This window comes from Corvus kubaryi, unplaced genomic scaffold (assembly GCF_017639235.1).
Source record: "Corvus kubaryi isolate FWS band 111438036 unplaced genomic scaffold, C.kubaryi_AGA036_p1.0 37396, whole genome shotgun sequence".
Classification (NCBI taxonomy): domain Eukaryota; kingdom Metazoa; phylum Chordata; class Aves; order Passeriformes; family Corvidae; genus Corvus; species Corvus kubaryi.
This window is the reverse complement of record NW_024581135.1, coordinates 3,468,810-3,488,809: the sequence shown is the minus strand read 5'-3', so window position 1 is coordinate 3,488,809 and position 20,000 is coordinate 3,468,810. Positions and strand designations below refer to the sequence as shown.

Sequence of the window (20,000 nt, the reverse complement as noted above, 5' to 3'; positions counted from 1 at the left end):
TTGTATTGTGTTTATGCTGGATTAAAGTTTCACCTGACAACCAATTAAATAGTAGCATTTTAGAGGTAAAATATGGTTGATGTTTTACATCCATCTAAACAACCAGATGGATTCAGGAAATGATACACTTTATATAGATTTTAGTGAATATGGTACCTGTGATATAAAACAATGCATTCCCTAACGACACATGCATCAACAGGGAGAATAAAACTATTTGCCTGCTAAAATAAAACAATGCAAACACCTCTGGAAGAGGGCAACTCTGCCAGAAAATTCTTGGAATTTTTGCCAGGATTACCTCTAAGATTGGTAGCAATCCTGTATCCCAGTTGTAGAGGCCTTGTAGCTCTTTACAACTATCTGAAAGAAAGATGGAGCTGGGTGGGGATTGGCCTCTTCTCCCAAGGAACAGCAACAAGACAAGAGGACATGGCCTCAAGCTGTTCCAGGGGAGTTTCAGGTTGGACATCAGGAAGAATTTCTTCATGGAAAGGATCGTTAAGAGTTAGAATGGACTGCCCAAGGAGGTGGTAAAGTCACCATCCCTGAAGATGATCAGTAAATGACTGGACATGGCACTTTGGGCCATGGTCTGGTTGGCAAGGTGGTGATTGGTCAAAGGCTGGATTTGAGGATCTCAGGAGTCTTTTCCAAACCTTAATAATTCTGCAATTTCTATAGCGACCAACTGAAAACAATTAATTACAATTTACAAAGAAAACCCCAGACCTGGGAGAGAGGATTGAATCGTACATCCACTCACAGGATAAAACCACTGTGGTTTTTCATGGGTATGAGTAGTGAACACTAAGATGGGGAAACCCAGGCAGGGCTACTCATGACCTTGCTGAGGTGCCACAGACAGTATCAGACACCACTGGCTCTTCCACCTGATGTCCATGCTGCAGAAACCCCTTCCCAACAGCAGGATGCACTTGCACAGCTACATGGAAGCCACAGAACTCATATTTTTTAGTAGATGGAATTTAACATTTTAAGCAGGTCCAGTTTTACTATTTGAATTAAAGTAGTTAAGAACTACGGACCTGCCCCAGGAAACACTTGAGTGAAGCTCCTTTATTCAACCATGACCCTCCTAAATTAACATGGGTAGGGCTCCAAGCATGGCCACTATAGGTTTCTCAGTCTAAACAGCTGCCTGTACCTCAAGTTAATTTACCCATGTATTATTTACTCACATGCCTTTCAGTGTGATTGTGGTTCTCCCAGATAAGTGGAGACATTTAAATTTTTCGTTTCCTTTTAATTTCCAAATGTTTACAGACTGTAGCTTGTTCGTTAAACCATTTACTAAAGCCAACACTTGCTCCACTTTATCAACCTCCTCCACAGTTCTTCAGAGCTTTACTCCATCACAGCTCCTTTCTGGGCTGAGAACAAACCACTCCCTTCCCTCTCTGTCAAAACAAATATTCCCAAAAATAAGAATCATTCACCTCACCCTGCAACGGAGCACCTTTAAATGCAAACAGACCGTTTTTGGTCAAAATCACTACCGAAATAAAAATACACATAGGCTATGTGAGCTTTACTGCAGTTGTGCTCTTGACTAATCGCTTTGAGGATTTTCCTTCAAACCCCTAAATCTCCTTTCCCAAGTCAGTACACTGCGTAACTGCTCCATGTAATGTGTATTCTTTGATTTGGCTTGCTGTTCCTTGGCATATAATTTTTGTTTTATCTACAATAAGCTGCATTTTCAAGCCACTGACAAAATCACCTTTGAGATCTGCCTTTTTTCCTATTACTCACCACCACATTTTGGAGCTGCCCTGGAGATACAACCAGAAAAAGTTCAGTCACATTAAATATCCTCATAGAAATCCATTACCTGTGTTACAAACACGCCAGGTTCCCAAATGAGCCTGAATTAAACCATTCCCACCTCACTGCCTTAGCCAGCCTCAGATTCTCTGAGTTTAGAAGTACAAATTGGGTATGACTGAATTCCATACACAGAATCATAGAATCATGGAATGGTTTGAGTTGGAAGGGACCTTAAAAACCATCTTGTTCTAAGACCCCTGCCATGGGCAGGGACACTTTCCACCATCCCAGGTTGCTCCAAGCCCCATCCAACCTGGCCCTGGACACTTCCAGGGATCCAGGGGCAGCCACAGCTGCTCTGGGCACCCTGTGCCAGGGCCTCACCACTCTCACAGTGTGGGAAGAATTTCTTTCCAATCTAACCTTGCCCTCTGCCAGTTGAAGCCATTACCCCTTGTCCTGTCCTTCCATCTCTTGTTCAAAGTCCCTCTCCAGATCTCCTGGAGCCCCTTTAGAGAATGGAAAGGGCTCTAAGGTCTCCATGGAGCCTTCTCTTCTCCAGGCTGAACAATCCCAATTCCCTCAGCCTTGGTCATAGACGTAAAACTGGATGATGGTGGATCCTCTGAAGTACAGACACAGCCCCCTCAGGATGTACTTTTAAATATTTACACGTGGGAAAAGCTGAAGGAGAAACAGGTTAAGGCATTTTCCCTAAACCACCAAGTTGTGACTGCATTGAAAGGACGGATTTACCAACCCAAATTTAACTGAGGTATTTTGAAAAATCACTGCTGTTAAGACAAATTGCTTGAGGTGCGAGAGGTCAGGCTACCTAGTCAGGCTGTATCCCCCTGCCTGTCTTCAATCTCCTGGCCAACCATCCACTCACTGCACCATTTCTGTTTCTGAACAGGTTTCCTACTTAGTTTTCAACCCTTATAAATCTGATCCGTCATTGCAGAATTCCTAATAATATTAGATAAAACTCCACCGATTTCTCTCTGGAATATACTCTTTAATATCTTTTATTTAAGACATGTGTGTGCAATCAATTCCATGGTATTTACTTGTATTACATACACAGTGTTCATCATCTTGACAATTTTTAAAAGTTTTAGAACACCATTTCACTTAACAGTTTAAAAAAAAAAAAAAAAGAGAAAGATTTATTTGATAGTTAACTTTGGAACAAGTTATCTGCATTAACTTCCATTGTTTTGGCATAAAGTAGTTCTGTATATTTTACTAACAACAGTGGAGACATGATAAAAGATGTAGGCAGAGAGCCATAAACAGCTCCTGCTGCAATCCATGGTGTTCGTGGAAAGGCATTAATTTTTGGACTTTGATTGGAAGATGTCTCTGTGCTCAGCCACTTGGATTTTGCTAAATACAACCACGAATAAAACCTTGTACCTGAAGAGAACAATTTCTACGGTGGAAAGGCCGTTGTAAATCATGTGTAGTATAAACTTGTCCACATGATTGGAATGATATAATGGATATTGGAGTCCCTAACCACCAGCTAATGTTCTTTATGACACTTAAATAAATGACCTGAAAATAAACTAATAACAACACAAAGTCATCTAAACCTGTTCATGTGCATTTCCCAGAAGCATGCTGGGAAAAGACAATGTCTAGTTAGTGCATTTTTTGTGTTTACATTTTCTCCAGAACATTTTTGCTGCTCCAGACTCACATTAATTCTTCTTTTCTGCCACCTTCCAGAGGTATATCTCCATCCAGTACTTTCCCAGATCTCGGTCATTTAAAACAGCAAGAGCTTCTATAGCACCATGATGGTTATGGAGAAACAAGGCTGGAGCAGGAGCAGACACAGGCTTGAAAGACTAGATATAAGAAAGAATGTTCTAAAATTTTATATTTTTTTGGAGGAAGGTGGTGAAACACTGGCACAGGGTGCCCAGAGAAGCTGTGGATGCCCCATCCCTGGAAGTGTCCAAGGCCAGGTTGGACGTGGCTTGGAGCAACCTGGGATAGTGGAAGGCATCCCTGCCCTCGGCAGAAGGTGGAATGAAATGATATTTAAGGCCCTTTCCAACCCAAACTACTCCATGATTCTATAAAACCACCTAGAGAGCTACCACAGCAGAGAAGTGGGATTTAGTTCTTGAGAAAGACACACCATATTTCTCAATCTTAATTATAAAACACACCAGTCACGCAAGAAAAACGCTACAAAATTTCATTTTAAATATGGGAGAAGCATTTTGTTATTATTACTAACTTGTTGTAGTGAACTCTTGCACATGTGAAACTTTCCAGAAAAAGAATTATCGTCAAAGCTTACAAATATTAACACTTTCAACAGATTCCACAAGGTACTGTCCCTTATATTTAAAAAAACATGGAAAATGTTTTACTTTTATGCATAACTCATATATATTTAAACACTGAAAGCTCAGAACAAACAGTGAGGACTTAGATATCTAAATTTAGTATCACAACTTGTTTTCAAATTTCTTTTATTTATTCAGATTTTTGAGGTTCTCCAACACATTGAACAGTCAATTTTAAAACTTTATGAAGGTTCTACAAAGCCTTGAAAACTTTCCCTTTTTGCATACTGGGTCTAGATGTTTAGTTAAAAAGATGGGTTAAATATTAAACTAAGTTCATATGCAATAAAAATTCAATATTCTGAAATTCAGGGTTTCAATCTTTGCTACATATTTGCTACTGCGAGCAACAGATTTTTTTTTAACTCACAACCTATATATTGTATATTTTCTTTTCATTTACGCCATGAAACCCTGCTCTGAGCAAATCCATGTACTTTTCCTTGAAGCAGACGTGTTTTTTCCCCCACACGTTTCTTTTTTGTAATATGTTGCCCTGTTCCACCGCACGTGTTTATTCACAGCAATTTATTTGCCCTAATGAAAAGTTATTTATGGGGATTGGTTTCTTTTCCATGGCACCAACAGTCACTTTGTGCACCATTTTATTAAAAAAAACAACAACAAAAAGGATGGAAGGGCCATGATGTCACTGCTTGATGAATAGAAACCATATTAGAAAGATGAACTGCAGTGCTGGTTTAGGTTAGACCAAACTACACAACTACTTCAAGAGATTGTAAAGAAGGAAGGAATAAATAAATAAAAAAATTAATTATTAAAAACTGGCCCTTCTATAAATGTAGCTACATTTGGGTGAAAAGTTAGAGGTCTGAAAGCGCAATAGTTTGTTTTGGTTTTTTTTCATATTGCCATTAAAAAGTTTAAAAATAATAGAATCGTGGAATGGTCTGGGTTGGAAGGGACTTTAAGGATTACCCCCATTCCAATCCTCCTGCCATGGGCAGGGACACCTTCCACTAGACCAGGTTGTTCCAAGCCATGCAGACATATTACTGACCAAGCACTGTACAAATACCAAAGTTGTTTTTTCAAAACTCAAGAATTTTGCTGATTCTGTTCTAAGAAATAAATAAATAAAATTTTAAAAAAGCAGATTTTTGGGTGCCGAACTGGAACAGACAGCAACTCCATTAGTATATACTTGACTTATTTATATATAAAATCATACATTTATATTTTTATCTTCAACATTACAAAACAGCTGACAACAGTGTACTGATGCTGTTTATATTTAGCTACTTCTCAAAAGATTGCAAGAAATTACAAAACAGGGAGAACAGTCATAGCTAATTTCTCTAATTTTTTTTTTTTTTTTTTTTTTTGCAACTACTGTCACATTTTGCCCTGCAGCAAAAAAAAAGTTGCTGAGTGTGGTCAAGTGTCCTGAAGCTGTACTACAGTTCAAACCCAAAAGCTTGAAAGAAGATCCCCAAAATTCAGGGAATTTGATATTAGGGTTTATTGAAGTTGTCACATACTTCCAGGGATCTAATTTCACTTTCTGATCTTCAGCAATGGCTGTAATTCTTCATTCAGAAGAGGGAAGAGATTACTTGTCAGCAGTAATCTCTGACACAGATAATGCCATATAAATATTAGGGGCTTATAAGCATGGACAAGGATTAGGAGCAAAGAGAGAGAACAGAAAGAAAACTGAACAGAGCCAAGATTAAGCACGGGGAAGGGCATCGCAAAAGAAAATCCAAGGTCTGCAGCTCAGCTTGTCTTCCCACAGCAGAACGTGTCTTTTCCTGGGTACATAAGTATGGTTTACACTGATTTCCCTGCTTGCAAACTGCAAGATGTAGAAATAAGAAATATTATTTGAGGTGTGATCATGATCTTCCCCTTTCCAAGACAGAGGAAAAGGGCTCCTCTCAATGGGAAGGCTCATTGAGCTGGACAGGTTGCTCAAGAGCCTCATCCAATCAAATTTTAACTCTCGCCAAAGGTCAAGAATGGAGAACTCTCATGCAGACATTAAACAACAACAGCATGGGAGAGAGCTAAAGCTGACCACGACATCTTCCTTCCTGGCCAGAGAGAAGAATTGGGGTGTAACTTAGACAACACCTAAACCAGGGAGGGACATCACAAGGTCTGGCGTATGGGACAAAACAGCCAAAATAATGCTGGTTGAGTAACAAAGTAGCTGAATGCAACAAACCCTGACACTCCAGTGGGTGCCTGATTAGCAGGCAGGATCCAAAGGTGGTCCTGGAGAAGAGAGGGTGGATCCAAACCAACCATGGGCAGCTGGCTTGGACTCAATTTGGTCCATTCGAGTGGGGAAGGAAGATGAGGAAAGCAAGAAAGATCCCAATAGTAAAGAGAGAAGACTGACACTGTTAAAAATGCCCACTTCTAATTAACATTTACACTCTTCTTTCCAATCTATTTAACTCAAATTCAACAAAAGTCCTAATTTTTAATGCTCTAAGGTGTCATATCTGTAGGTCAATCTAAGGAGGATGCACAAACTGACCTCTTAACTTTCCCCTCAATATCACATTTGAATTTCTAACATGAAGAACCCTGCTCCAGGTGCAATGTAAAGCCCACACCCCAGAGGACCAGGATTTTAACAAAAGTGTTCTTCAACTCTCATTCACAGAATCACAGAGTGGGTTGGAAGGGACCTCAAAGCAAAGTTCCAACTCCCTGCCATTGGCAGAGACACCTTCCACTACACCAGGCTGCTCCAGCCTGGCCTTGGACACTTCCAGGGATGGGGCAGCCACAGCTTCTCCGGGCACCCTGTGCCAGTGTATCAAAAATTATTCCCCAAAATCCATGTAAAACACCAGCCTGCAGTGAAACAGGCAAAGTGAAAGGTAAAGTTCTCTTTGACATCAAATGAGACTGAGTTCGACCCTAAATATATTATTTCTGACTTCACGTCTTCAATTCCCTGAAATCCTTTCACACTAAATACAAGAATCTGTGCAGTTATAATTTCTATGCCCATCATTCTCCACAAATGGAATGATGGTAATTTAAGAACTCCTCAGAAAGATGGTAATGAACTAAAATACATATTTTATAGTGCAGGTGAAAATAACTTATGTGTTTTTTTGTGCAAGATATGAATACATGGATTAATTCATAGTTCTGAAAAAAAACTAATTTTCTCTATAATTAAACACTGTGACCACATAGATCTGCTGCACCGATGCCACAAAGTAACTTTTGGAGCCCTAAGAGTCCTCTTGATAACAACTGCCAGAAATTTAGAAATTGTTGACTTAAGTTCTCCTTCTGCAGAAGTTCAAAAGAATGAATTGCACTATGGGGGAAAAAAGTTAGGCTTCTGAGAATTGCAAGGTTTTTAAGGCTCTTTAGGATTCTAAAGGATTGTTCATGTTCACTAGTGTTTCCTTAAACAGAAAAAAACTAGCTCAGTTCTCAAGTGCTGATTTAGAGAATGCAAATTTCACGAAGAGTTCTACACAATACAGCATCTCCTCTTGCTAAACACAACTGGAAATGGGTGTTTGAAAACCGATATCACACCTGAATTTATTTTTTTTCCTTTTAATTAAACTAAAGCCAGGATCCCATAACATGTAATTTCCTGTTTTGTGGAACTACTTCTAATCAGGATGTACAGGATGAATGTCCCCTTTAACCAGGCTGCTTTGCAACATACGCAATGCAGAAGGGAGTGCTATCATAACACTTCAATAGTTAAGTGACTTTATGAGAAAAATACTTCCAAATGTTTCCTAAAACCTTCCAAACCGCACCAAAGAACATTATCGTAACATTATGTTTCCCCATGGCCTCCAATATTTAGGCTTGCTATTCTTGAAATGATACTTGGATGAAAAATATAAGTTTATGTAATGTATAAATTGTTCCTAGAAGTAAAGTTGCCTTTAAAATTACTCTGTATAGATGTCAGATATTTTACATTTTCAATAGTCTTTCTATATTAATTGGAGAAATGGCCTGCTGGTGCTTTGGGCAGCACGGGAATAATCTGTATTTCAGAACTGAGCAGTCACCCTGTGATCTTATTCCTAGCAAACACTGAAAACAATAACTGTCCTAACCGATTACATATCACGTTACCCTTAATAGATATCCATATTTCTTGCACAGTATACATAATCCATATAAACTGTACACCATATATCAATACCATATTCCAGCGAATCCACCATCAAAGAGTTCATTTATAGTAGGTTTTCATTTGACTCGGGGTTGTAACGTTCTGTGCAATCATAAGCAAACCATTTCAGGGATTTTGCCAGCAAGCTGCTTTTTGGCAGATTATTGGCAGTACATATTGGCAGCAAACTAGTGCAACTAAGCCCTTCTTATAACTTACAGGTAAATAATGATTTTAATAAATTTATGTAAAATGTTCCACTTGCTTACATCTGGTTTTGATAATTCACTCGCCTGGGCAAATGCAAACTTCTGTGTGTTTCCCAGGAAAACACATACTTCACCTGAACCATTTAAGGTTTTCTCAGGTACCCCAAGAAATAAATAAGCAGTGAAGCCTGCTTTCACATGAAAGTTTAACTGAAAAAAGCTAGGGAAACTAATTAAAAATAATGATTGTATGCACACCAAAATTTAAACCACACTTTGTCAATAATACAATATTAAAATAGTAAGAAAAATGCCTTTTTGCCTGTTGTGGAACCATCCCAGCCACAGGGCATTCGAATTGGATGGTCCAGTCAACTGGCTCTGTCCCTCAGGACCTGCTAATGCAGAGACTTTGATCTCCATTTGAAAATGTTTTACTATATTCATGTGCATTTTGCTTTTGCACTATAACTGCAGTTTAAATGTGTAGCATTTGTATCTCAACTACACAGTGTGGAGTAGAGGAAATTCCAAGTTTTAATCCCAGCTTTGACAGTAGGTCACAATCTCATGCATTGTTCAAACACCACAAGTCTCCAGTCTTGCTCTGAAAGGATCAAGTTTTTTTTTCAAAAAGGTCTAAAAATATTAATACTACTAGTAGCAGTGTCATTACAGGGGGAAAAAACCCCACAAAACCCATGGACTCCCTTCTTCTGGTATAAATCAGGATGACTGTGATGCTGATCTGTGATCCCTGATCATCTGGCTTTCAGCATCTGGGTGCCAGAAGAATTCCTGGGGAGCCAGTCCCTGGAAATTCTGTAAAATGCTGATGGCCCATCAGTGAGCTACCTGTGATGTTAAAAACTGCACACCAACTGCCCACATCCGCTCTGTTTGTGAATACATTTCAAAGTTATATTTAATATAACTGCTTTGAATGGGGCCTGTAATGAACAGGGAACAATTAATTAAGCATCAGATTTTATTTGTGCCCCATTCAGCCCAGAACTTGCTGTTTCTAAGTGTTTATTCACTCATGGATTCAGCAGTTTAGGATTTTGTAAGGCTTGGCGACGTGGTTAAAGCCCCTTAACAAATTCTTGTTGAGATCTATTGGACATGCTGCTACAACTTGATGTTGCTATAGTGGACTTGCTTTTAATTTGATCTGTTTCAAGGATTCAGTATCCTTCCAGCACACTGGAAACCCAAGGGCATATATTTGTATTGTTTAAAGGCAGGAAATTCTGTGAACTGAAATGAGAACATATCCCTTTTGCCTTTATGGACTTTTGTTATTTTCTTTTCCTTTTGGGGTTTTTGGAAACAAAACCAGTGAAAGCTGAAAGTTTGAACAATAGAAAATTACTTTCAAGGGGAAAAAAAAAGTAAAATACCAAGTATACTTTTATAACTTTATTCATACACTTTGTGTATATGTAAATTGCACTTATCCGAGCATCAGAAAATACCATTCACAGCAGGGCCTTATATTGCAGCAGGATCATACTGGTTTTGTCATAAAAGACTGTGGACTTTGCTGTTTTATTCCTTTACTACCTTGTATTAACTTGTACCCCACTGACTTCATGACAGAGCTGACTTGTTTCAATGCTAACCACAGAACTAGGGCAATCACATTCCTATTGTAGGGAGGAAAACTACCCATCTTTGCAGCTTTTGAACTCCTTGGCCAAAGAGTCCCACAACCTTCCTTTAATTGATGCAAAAAAGTAGGTCTGAATTCTGGGATAGGAAATGAGAACTGGTGGAAGATGAACAGGGACATACGACCTGCTAAAATTAAGATTTGGGCAGATACTGCCTTTTAGGATAACTACAGCAGCAAACTTCCCCTACATTAGTTGTGTACTGCTTAGGGAAGGACTGGAGGCAGAGTGGCTGCATTAGCATGGGGACCTGATCCCAGCAGGATGCCTCAATCCTAGTGCAGTGCTGCACAAACACATCCTTGCTGCTTCTGCTGCTCAAACCAGCTCAGCATCTTTATTGCACACCATGAATTACACTGCACTACTTTATAAAAAGGGGGTTATAGGTTATAGCCATGGTTATGGCTCTCTGGAACACTCCTGCCTTGTGACAGAGTGCAGAGAGCCAACTAAGTCTGCAAAAAAACTTGCTGGAGGACAGCTTGTGTGCCACAAGCTCAAGTGCAGCCATTTCAGCAAGAGCCTGAACACTTTCCCAGCAGTGTTCCTCACAAGCTGACTGCTTCTATCACACCATTTTAGCAGCTAAATATAAGTTACAGGGGGATGCAAAGCTTGAGAGAGACATTTGACACCCAAGACTCTGCTTGGCCACTGGATCTCTCCTAGCTAGTGTTTCTTCACTTGTTAATCCCTCTTCCTGGGCAGCAGCAGTTACGACACTGGTGAACTGCAGGACTTTGGTTTATTTGCTTTCATTTGGCACAGTGCTTCATGCCCAGCTCTTCTGCTCTTGGAGGTTACAACAACTAAAGCAGGGATCACAATTAGTCATCAGAATAAACAGCTCAGCTGCTTCAGGGGAGTCAAAGAGAAGAATGAATCTTACTAAGAGATTTGAAAGAGCATGAGCAAATGCCTTTACTTTAAGTGCTCGCAACAATGACTTCCAAAGGAACGTTCCTGACCATCAGCCCTGGGGAATAAAGAGCTGAAGGGTGCTCATGTTCATCCACGAACCCTCTGACTTCGACATAAAACTAAAGGGATCCATAACTACCAGGTGTAGTAGAGCACTTCTGTGCTCTTTCCTGCAGACATGGGTGATGAAGAGAAAAGCTTGGCTACCACCCAGACATCACAGGGCCCATCACCTCTCTGATGGAGAAAGCAGGGATCCTGAACCTAGCACCTATGAAAACCACCATTACCCCAAATGTTCTTCCCCCTCAAACATTCTCTCTCATCTAGCCAACACTAATTCAGCAGTTTTGCCCAAGTGCTCCTAGAACAACTAACTTTTTAGTTTGAAACATTGCAGCATGCAGATGTTTAAATCATACATTCAACGTGCATATGCACAACCAACCAGAAGTTAGTAGTTAACAGGTCCTGTATACCTCATTCTAAATTCTTCTGAAAGTGTAGTTAAAGATTCTTAGGGCAAAAATGACGACTAAGTTCATGAACTGCACAGAAAATTGGCTGTGACACCACTTATTAAAAGTTATGATAACTAGAAGGTCCAACTAAAAGGAGCAGATGCACTGTTTGCTAGGCTGTAGCTGCAGACAGAATTTTTGGTGCCGAGATCAAAAGAACAAGGTGTTCATATAAATGGCATTTTATTTTGATTCTATTATTCTATATGAGCTCAAGGAGAGATCAAAGGAAAAAGCACCCAGGTTTCACTATTAACACTTAACATAACTCCAGTTGGAAAATCCTTTCCAGATTGTTAGTGCAATTTAAAGCCCAGCACATTTTTGTTGCTCTGTTAGGTTAATACACCTGAAGGCACGGGTTTGATTCCTTGACCACCTTTTCCATTGTGGAAAATTGCTTCTGTTACATATAATTTCAGTTATTTTCGTTTTTATGGCAGCAAAGACACCCTAGCTTTGGGGAATGCCCTGGTCTGGCTTGTACCCTCTGTCCTGGAGAGCCAGGCTGCCCTGAAGTGGTTACAATATATTACTGACTGTGCACGACAGTCAGGAAATTCAACACCATTGGAGTGAAGTACTAAAGTGTGTTTCAGCCCCTGCCAAAGCATACCAGCTTCCACTCAGAATGTAAACAAACCTAATGGGCCTTTCAAATATCTAAAAGTTCCTCTTGATAGCTGGCAAGAATTAATGTGCTTTAATACGTTGTATTGCTTATTATGACATTATCCAGGACTACTACTATTAATTAATGGTTCTATTGCTGCTTTTAGCAACCAGCAGTGTTGCATAAAGAAAAAATAATAACATATTGTATTTCCTACAAAGCTCAAGTATGCTAACAAAATTTAATATTCATGCTTTGAATGGAAGCTTCTCATTGATGATTCAGTAACTTAGGGCAGCTATTTCAGGATTTCATTTCCACTGAATTTCTTTGACTTTGACTTCTAAGACTGTAGAAATCTGCTAATACACAGATATCACTTATCAGATTAACTTTGGGAAAATCAGCAATCAAGGAAAAAAGAAGTGAATATGTCCTTCCCTGCCTTACCACCCGCTCCTCACTTGCTATTAAAGCGCTTGTGTTAAAAAGTCATTCCAAAGTTTATTTTAAATGCCAAAAAGTGGGCACTAATCCTGCAGGAGCTGGCTCAGCTATGGCCCACCATCTTGAACATGTTCATTTTATCCAAATCTGTTCCAAGGAGGGGGGTTTGGGTGGTTGTTTTGGGGTTGAGCTTTATTTTTTACTTAATAACAGCAAATTGTCAGAGGTGAGGAGGTGGAAATGACTTTGGGAACTTGCACAGTCAATGCTAAATACCCACAGGTGAGCTGTGGCCTGGAGTGAACACGACAATTACGGGCTAAATGAGATAAAAACGTGTCATGCACAGTCAGAACATGTTCATGTTAAATGCAGCAGCCAGCTGGCTATAAATCCAAGAAGTAAGTTGGAAAGCTTTGGAGTTTAAATGAATGAATACAGATATAAAGGGAAGAACAGTGGTTTGTCGCCGTATGAATGGCTTTTAGCTGAAAAGAGTGGATTGCTTTCACAAGGGTTTGCCAAAATAGCAACCTTGTTGAGATGAGGAAAAGAATAAGTATGATGATTGGGACATTCCATATATTTATATTTTCTATTTTGTTTTGAGGCAGAGAAGTCTGATTCAGCGTGCCTGAACAATTACGACGTGGCTTTACATACAGGTGTTCCCGTGAATAGGGACACAAGCTCTTTGACAATACCTCTGCAGCTGATGATCCACGAACAGGATTAGTCTACTATTAACTTATTCCAGATTCAAATCACATGAGCTGAGCTTTGAGAAGCAATGGACTCTTTTTCTTTCCACATTTCCAGCTCCGAGTAATTGTAGGCCTATAGCCTTCTCTACATATGCATCACTGAATCTATGGTCAGCAGCACCACCTGTGCACAGATCCACCAACACCTTCCTGGCAGGCACAGAGGATAAGAAAGGCCTTTCTGAGATCTCCTTATCTTTCTATTAAATAAAGCTGACTAGAGGAACCTCCTGGATTACAGACCCAAGAAATGCCCTGGTAGGTTTTCATAAATGGATAAGCCTGACTGACTTGGGGTTGTCCTGTGCAGGGCCAGGAGTTGGACTTCAATGACCCTTGTGGGTCTTTCCAACTCAGGAAATTATTCTGTGTCTTTCTAGAAGTCTAATAACCCCACTTGAACATTTTGGAATCTTAGCAAGCTAAACTCTTGCTCTTTCTCCACCTAAGGCAGAGGTAATTCCCTTATGAATCCAAAAACAGAGCTTTGGCTCTTACTAACTCAAATATGAACTAAACTTTAAAAGCATAAAGTAACTTCATACTCATAATCTCTGTTCATATTCATTTATATGTTATATAAATTATATATGTGTGTGTATATATATATATATATTTATATGTTTTTACAAAACTTTTTTGATGTTTAAAAGTGGCTGTAAGCTCCTGGGTTTGATGTACTCACTGTTGACAGAAGCAGATGCAAACTGTAGGAAGGCTGATAACGACTCTGGTCCCCAAAACCTTTCTCCTGTGTCTCTGAACTGACTGAATGGGAACTGAGAGGGGAAAGAACAAAGATTTGCTGTTCTTTACAGTCACGCAACGAAAGTGTAGGTTAAGCACAGGAAGTATTTGCAGATTCCAGATATTCTGTGGACCTTTGTTGCTTTTCCTTGCATTCAGATCTAATCTGAGCCCCTGCACAGAGCTGGACTTTCATGTTCTGAGGTCCTTCACTAATAGAAAACCCAACCCACTGTGACACTCAGGGCAAAGTGGACTCAAGAACTTCAGCTCTATGTAGGTATTTATTCATGTTAATGCATTTAGGAAAAAATGCTTTACCAAGAAGAGAAGGCTTAAAATCATACAAATTAATAAATTAATAGACAAATTTAATATATACTCATACTATAGCGAGCCTACAAACTGGAAAGAGATAGTTTCATCTTTTAGAAGAAGTTTGGACAGACAGCTTGATGTACCACATCAAATATAACAACAGTGTGTGATCTTTAAACCTCAGGGGCTTAAAAATACTGTTTCTTTTTTGTTCTGATACCAAATATATCTATACCTCCAACTGATTCAAGTCACCACTAATAACCACTGGGATATTTTAAGGAGGTCCTTCAAACAGAAGGGTAGTATTTTTCACTACAATTTTGATCAAGCAATAAATTGTGTTTGGTTCTTTAGTTCAATCAAGCATCAATTTTGGATTATTTGTCTGAAGTCAGAATTCTTAAAATATGCCTTTTTTTTTTTTTTACAGAAGCAATTTCTGGGGGAAAAAAAAATCCTCTCCACAATTTGAGTGCAATCAGCTCTTCTAATATAACTGGCTCTGACTGAAGGTAAGGTTCATGATCAGATATATTTAAGGAAGGCTGTATGATTAATCTAAGAGGTGTCCCACCAGTGTTCACATGAATAAGCACAAAGAACATTGCTTTCCTTTCATTATGCTGCTGTATCACCTTTGATTCTCACAATCTTGTTTGTACTAATACCATTCTGCATTTTGCAGGAGAAGGGCTCATAGCAGGATGGGCGACTCAAATTTGTCAATCAGTGAGATCTGGCATTGAAAACAATTTGGAATATGAATGGGAAAAACATCTGGCTGTCAGATATTCAGAAGAATTTTATGCCAAAAAAGTGTTAGGGAATTTCCAGCTCTCACAAGAGCATCCAGCTAATTCTTGATGGATCATCAGTACCTTTGGGTGATTTCTGGTAGCAAGTTCCTCCTTTTCCTTTACTGTTCTTTGTGAAGAAAAGGGAAGATGGAACTGTCACCAGAAAATGAGAAAAAAATTAACCTCTAAGTCCCTCAGATTTTGGTAAACAGTGAGATCACTGGAAATCTTAGCTCCTGCATATGAATTAGAGGAGAATAATGGGACTGAGCAAAAAGTCATGGACTGTGTTCATCAATATGTGCCTTTTATGTAAACTAGATTGTTAATTGGAAACCCATTTTCAGAGTCTCTTAAGAGGCAATCACCTTAAAATTAATCAAAGTCCTGTTTTGTTGTTGTTTTTTTTAATAGGGTTTGTGCTCCTTTGGATGCTCAGAAAATTGCTTGGAGCAGAGACTGGAGCCAGAGGCTTTGGGGCTCATGTCTCAGAGCCCATTTTTCTGGGGCTGGGAAGGCTCAGCCTGGAGAAAAGGAGGCTCAGGGGGAACCTTCTGCCTCTACACAACTCCCTGACAGGAGGGGGCAGCCAGGTGGGGGTCGGGCTCTGCTCCCAAGTAAAAAGTGAAAGGATGAGAGGAGGAGTGGCAGGGGAGGTTTGGGTTGGATACTTAGGAAAATTTCTTTACTGAAAGGGGCTCACCAGTCACTGCAGTAGGTCACATTCCCCAAAACAACAGAATTTCAGCTTCCTTTTCTGTCTGGTCATCACCATGCCCTTAGTTTTCAATCATTCTTTTCCCATTTACCCATGGCTTTCCCGGTTTGCCATCTCTACTAAAGCTCCCTCTGTGAGGCACAAGGAACAAAGTCCTCACGAAAAATTTTGGGTGCTTTTTTTTTTATTTACCTCTCCTTAAAATATTCCTTCATTTACTGCTTCAGTGCCTAGCACCGACTCATTAAAAAAATAACCTCACAGTAATAACACAGTGACAGACATCAGAGGTGAAAAATTGCCATTATTTTGCACTCAAACAGCCTGAACACATCTTCAAACAGCATAGAGGAAAGGGCTGTATTTGTCTACAGATGTATTTTCTTAACATTTTTTTCATCAATTTACTTCAGCAAGAATGACCAGCTTAAATTTTTCAGTGTCTTCAAGGACCTTATTTCATGAATTTGTATAAAAGGCAGAAAAGTATATATAAATGTTTTAAAAGCAGCCAGGAGTCCAGGAGTTTTTGTGGAAACAGTGCCATTAGATTTAAAATACCAAACACTCAAATTACTTCTGACACATTTGATCTGAGTCACTTTTGAATTTGCACCTACAAACAATAAAAAATACTGGTTCTGAAGCAGACTGATTATTTCCTTTGCAATATTTTACCACAGAGAAGTTATTCTGTCTTTCCCCCAGATCTGACAACCATTCAAATACCCTGGGTTTGTTGCACACTAAACTAGAAATATGATCTCTACTTGGAAACTCCCCTCAAAAATAGTTTCTTCTGTCAATTCTCAGTAACTGCCTTCAGTAACAAGCATGACTATTGAACTCTGAAAGTATCAATGTTCCGTCATCTTCCTGAGCTTACACATCACAGCTGCAGGGAATAAAGATGCTGAAAGACCGCGATCTCTCCCCATCGTTTGGATGTTTACCATAACCCTTCGTGATATTTAACTGGCACTGCTTTCTCCTCCTTCATTTCCAAAGGGATGAATCACAGATTCAGTTCTTCCAGGAACCAACCACTTGAGCTATTCTCTGCACTTCCTTCAGCTCTTCCTCGACTGCAGCCAGCCCTTTGATTGACCCTGCCTTTAATAAATGTTTAACTGGAGAGTCTCAGTTAAAACGTGTACTAAGCCTCCTGGGAATGACTAACCAACACCTAAAACGCAGATTTATGACAGAAAACTTTCCAGAGCCTCCCACAGCCACTGGGATTTGTTCAGAGCATGGAGTGATGAAGAATCACTGTGGAAAGTCAGATTTCTTCACTTTCTTATTCAATAATAATAATAATACATGTTGTCTGTAGACTGCTCTGAGTTATATACAGGAGGTTAAAAACAGATTAATGCAAAATTAGAGGGTATAGCCTACCTCATTATAATTAACTGTTAATTTTAAGTTACAACTTGCAAAAAAATAGATAAGTAAGCCACCACTTCCCTAAAAAAGGCTTTGAATTCCCTAATGATAAATTTATAGTCAGATACTTAAGAGTGAAAAGTTTAAGAATTCACTTCCTGAGTTAACTTCATCAAGGAAAAAAAAAAAGATGAAAAATTGGAAATTCAGTGTCTGGGAGTCAAGAAGAATACAGAATTTTCTGAATCAGTGGAAAGGGCTGAAGGTACATCCAAGGAAAATGCAACAAATCAAAGAATACTCAAACAAGACAAAGAATTCTCAAAACAAAAAACCACCTTGGAGTATTTTTCTGGAATTTCCAGACCACATTTGGTCTCAATGATCTTATAAGGCTTTTCTAAGCTGAATGACCCATCCAAGCTGTGACATCAGTTAGAAGTGGCTTCGGTGCCAGCACTAAGGACCATCATCTGATGGCCGAGAGATGCAGGAAGCCTCCTTGTCCCTTCATCTTCAGGCCCAATTTATCACCTACTGCTATTTTCAGCAGTTCCTTGGCTTCTCTGGCCCAAAAAGGTGGTTCTTTTGCCCTAATGCCAAGACCAGTGGTACCTGATCTCCTTCTGTGGCTTCCTGATTTTACTGCAGCACAACCAACAGCAACAGTAAAACACATTTTCTACAGAGCAACACAGTAAAAGAATCCATATTTTTTTCCTAATAAAAGGTTTCTCTTAGGTATAGTGATTACAAAGAATAATAGATACTATTTTTAATATTCTGGGAATGTAGTCCTTAACTCAAAATAGTCCCAGAATTATTTGCCATTAGCTGTCCATAACAATTCAGAACCTATGTCTAACTTGGAAATTTGGTACTTTTATCCTGAGTTTTACAGTATACTAAATAGTTTAAGTACCTTTATACAGGAAGCAATACAGAGTTACTTGTAGATTCAGTAATGGAACCATCAAGCCAATGGTCTTCCATTTCTGAAGTTCCCTAGTTCTCCTGAAATAATAAAAACTCGCCAAGACAGCAGCAAGAAAGCAAGTGGACACTTCTCCACAGCGTCTCAACAATAAACAGCAGAATTGTGATACTCCACCGGAATGTTCCAAACCTAAATTGAATGGCAGCATGATTGCTGTGGTTCCAGTTATGTTAATTAGGCTGGATTCATGGTTCATTGAGGCTGCAATTATGCTGCAAAGAAATGCTGCAAGCATCCCATCCTCCTGCAGTCTGCTGAGTGTGCTCCCATTCCTCTTGGGGCAAAATAAGACTTCCTGAAGGGATTATACACTGGAGCCACATTTGCACTTAGACCACACGCTTGGTGAAGATGCAATTAGATGACCACGTTTTGCAACTTTCTTCTTTTTCAGATTTAATAGGAAAAATAGCTTTCCAAGTTCCTTGGCCATTTTTTAAGCATGCTTTACTTTGCCAATTTGCATACTAAGCATACAAATTATAAGCCTTATTAGCCCCATTTCAACCGTAGGGTAAGTGAAGAAGGGGAAGAGTTTTGCCCAAAGTTATGCAGCTCTTGAGTGGAAAGAAAACTGAAGTAGCCCTCATCTTCTCACAGTTAATGGTTGGACTCGAAGATCTTGGAAGGATTTTCCAAACCAAATGTTTCTGTGATCCTTTTAATGACATTTCCCAACTTACTACTGTGGAGAGGACACACCCCCCATCCAAAATGCAAAACCTTCTGCTGGAACAGTGGTTTAAAAGAGAGGGGCAAATGGGCATTGTAGTCTCAAACAACTGGGAGAAGACACATAATGAGCCAAATTTGTTGGCCTGCAATGAGAAGGAAATAGTTTAACATAGTAACAGCTCCTTCCTGAATGAGACAGGTGTGCTGGCCCTCAAATAGGTGTTTTCAAACTATCTGGTTTTTACTGGGTTGAAGAGGCAGAGAAAAATGATTTTTCAAGCAAGTAACCAGTCTGGGTTTTTTTAGGAATAGATCTACTTTTAAAACCAGTCTCTTCAGAGAAACACATTTTCCAACGCTTTTCTTCTCAAAGAAAGATGATGTGGGATCAGGTGTCTAAACCGAACTCTAAAGAACCAAGTATCCTCAGAGCCTAATTTCCAGCTTCAAAATGGACTTAAGCACTTAGAAGTTCAAGTCTCATTAAAAACCAACAGTGCTTAAGCCCTTAATTTTATTTATTTATTTTTTAATTTAAGCAGATCTCAAAAAAAAAAATTTGATACCAGCCACTTCAAAGCTGGCTCCCCGAATTCAGGGATGATTGAGTTTCCATAATACAATTATGGTAGGAATGAAGCTGGATTGAAAACGAGGTTCAACTTTCAAACAACGTCCCCAAAACAGTTGCAGATGATGTGCACTTCAGCTTTCTGATCCTCAGGTGACACTGGGATGATTGGTATTAGCGAGATACGCATCAGAAAGGGAAGGCAATGCTCTAACTAGAAATAACCATCTTTTCCACAGATGGATGGACATCCATAACAATTTAACCTAACGAGACATCGAGCTTACATGCCCATTTGAAAAATCATAATGGCACTTGTCTGGCAGGTTTGTTCCT

The 20,000-nt window shown here is 39.3% G+C and overlaps 1 protein-coding gene across 18 annotated transcripts in view; it reads right to left on the bottom strand.

The window, feature by feature from the left end:
* GTDC1 (glycosyltransferase like domain containing 1) overlaps positions 1 to 20,000 on the bottom strand; it is a 201,022-nt gene that overhangs the window by 64,238 nt on the left and 116,784 nt on the right. Inside the window, exon 2 of one of the 18 annotated variants that reach the window (XM_042041592.1) lies at positions 14,135 to 14,228. The exons of the other annotated variants lie outside the window; for them this stretch is intronic. The gene's annotated coding sequence lies outside the window, so the exon portion shown is untranslated. The remainder of the gene's footprint in view (positions 1 to 14,134; positions 14,229 to 20,000) is intronic. 18 annotated transcript variants of the gene reach the window in all.